Raw genomic sequence first — 2,918 nt, 5'->3', positions numbered from 1 at the left:
CTTCAGTGAGGTAAACTTTTTCAGTTTCCCTCCAATCCTTCTTATGACTTAAGATCTCTTTCATGAACTTAGCATAAGAGGGTATTTGCTCAAGTGCTTCTGCAAACGGAATCTTTATTTCAAGAGTCCTGAGATAGTCTGCAAAGCAGGCAAATTGCTTATCCTGTTCTGCTTGACGAAGTTTTTGAGGATAAGGCATTTTGGCTTTGTATTTCTCAACCTTAGTTGTTGCAGGTTTATTGCCTACAGATGTAGGTTGAGCAGCCTTTTTAGAGGAGTTGCTATCAGCACTTGTATGTGTATGATCTCCCACTGGCATTTGAATGCCAGGGGTGGAAGCTGGAGTGGCGTTAGATGCCAACTCCTTACCTATTTCTGGCGTCTGAACGCCAAAACTGTGCTTCCTTTGGGCATTCAACGCCAGTTCCTTGCTTGTTTCTGGCATTGGACGCCAGGACTGAGCATGGGTTGGGTGTTCAACGCCAGCTTTCCACCCATTTTCTGGCGTTTGAGCGCCAGAATTATTCCTCTCTGGGCTCTGACTGTTCTCAGAGGGATTCTGAGTAGCAGTCTGTTCAATTCTTGGCTTTCTACTGCCTTGAAGTGAGGTATTTAATGTTTTTCTACTTCTTAATTGAACTGATTGGCATTCTTTTGTTATTTTTTTTGATAACTACTGTTCTGTTTGCTTCAACTGCACTTCCATATTCATATTAGCCATTCTTGTTTCTTGCAATATTTCCTTGAATTTGGCTAACTGTTTTGTTAGAAAATCTAATTGCTGATTGAATTCAGTAGCTTGATCTGCAGGACTGAGTTCAGCAGTTACTGTTTTAGCCTCTTCGTTGATGGAAGGTTCACTGCTTAGATACAAATGCTGATTTTTGGCAACTGTATCAATAAGCTCTTGAGCTTCTTCAATTGTCTTTCTCATGTGTATAGATCCACCAGCTGAGTGGTCTAGAGAAATCTGAGCTTTCTTTGTAAGCCCATAATAGAAGATGTCTAACTGCACCCACTCTGAAAATATTTCAGAGGGGCATTTTCTTAGCATCTCTCTGTATCTCTCCCAGGCATCATAAAGAGATTCATTATCTCCTTGTTTAAAGCCTTGAATGCTCAGCCTTAGCTGTGTCATCCGTTTTGGAGGAAAATAGTGATTAAGGAATTTTTCGGACAGCTGTTTCCATGTCTTTATGTTGTCCTTAGGTTAGTTATTTAACCACCTCTTAGCTTGGTCTTTTATAGCAAATGGAAATAGTAACAATCTGTAGACATCCTGATCTACTTCCTTATCATGTACTATGTCAGCAATTAGTAAAAACTGTGCCAGAAACTCTGTAGGTTCTTCTTGTGGAAGACCGAAATACTGGCAACTTTGCTGCACCATGATAATGAGCTGAGGATTCAACTCAAAGCTACTAACTCCAATGGAGGGTATACAGATACTACTCCCATATGAAGCAGTGGTGGGGTTAGCATATGACCTCAGAGTCCTTTTGGACTGTTCATTTCCACTTAAGTCCATAATGGAGAAAGGGAAATGCTGTGAATTTATTTTATTATTATAGAGGAGGTTTCGAAATAATAAAATAAAATAAAATAAAAACTAAAATAAAAAAAAATAAAAAATGTGAAATTATTTTCGAAAAAGTGAGGAGAGAGAAAGTGGTTAGGATATTTTTGAAAAAGATATGATTTGAAAAATTTTGACCAAGTCAACCCAAGTAATTCGAAAATTATGAGAAATTAAAGGAAAAGATATTTTTTTATTTTTGAATTTTATGATGAAAGAGAAAAACACACAAAAGACACAAGACTTAAAATTTTTAGATCTAGTGCTCCTTGTTTTTCGAAAATTTTGGAGGGAAAACACCAAGGAACACCAAACTTAAATTTTAAGATCAAAACACAAAGAAGAATCAAGAACACTTTGAAGACTCACAAGAACACCAAGAACAAAAGAAAGAACACCAAACTTTAAATTTTTAGAAAATCACAATAAAATTTTCAAAAATTAAAGAGAGATTAACAAGAAAACACCAAACTTAGAGTTTGGCACAAGATTTAATCAAAGAAAAATTATTTTTGAAAAAAAAAGTTTTAAAAGGAAGATACCCAATTGCCAAGAACATAAGCCAACGTTCTAGCCAACTGAGTTATAAATGTAACGTGTTTTAATATTGTATAAAAAAATATTTTTGAAAACTAATATTTTGAAAAAGCACAAGGAAAACACGAAAACACATAGAACAAGAAAAATCAAAGATCAAATAAGAAAATTGACAAGAACAATTTGAAGATCAAGGAAAAACAAAGAACATGCAATTCGAAAATTGAAAGATAAAGAAAAGCATGTGGTGCGCGAAATTGTGATCATCAATGGCGCCATCAACATGGTACGCACAATTGCAATCTCAACTCTTTGTCACAACTTCGCACAACTAACCAGCAAGTGCACTGGGTCGTCCAAGTAATAAACCTTACGCGAGTAAGGGTCGATCCCACGGAGATTGTTGGTATGAAGCAAGCTATGGTCACCTTGTAAATCTTAGTCAGGCAAACTCAAATGGTTATGAATGATGAATAAAACATAAAGATAAGGATAGAGATACTTATGTAATTCATTGGTGGGAATTTCAGATAAGCGTATGAAGATGCTTTGTCCCTTCCATCTCTCTGCTTTCCAACTGGCTTCATCCAATCCTTCTTACTCCTTTCCATGGCAAGCTGTATGTAGGGTTTCTCAGAATACCACAGACAAGGTTTAGACCTTCCGGATTCTCTTGAATGCCGCCATCAGTTCTAGCTTATACCACGATGATTCCGATTAAGGGATCGAAGAGATATCCACCCAATCTAAGGTAGAACGGAGGTGGTTGTCAGGCACGCGTTCATAGGTGAGAATGATGATGAGT

Source organism: Arachis duranensis, chromosome 5, assembly GCF_000817695.3.
Source record: "Arachis duranensis cultivar V14167 chromosome 5, aradu.V14167.gnm2.J7QH, whole genome shotgun sequence".
NCBI classification, from domain to species: domain Eukaryota; kingdom Viridiplantae; phylum Streptophyta; class Magnoliopsida; order Fabales; family Fabaceae; genus Arachis; species Arachis duranensis.
Note: the sequence above shows the minus strand (reverse complement) of the source record.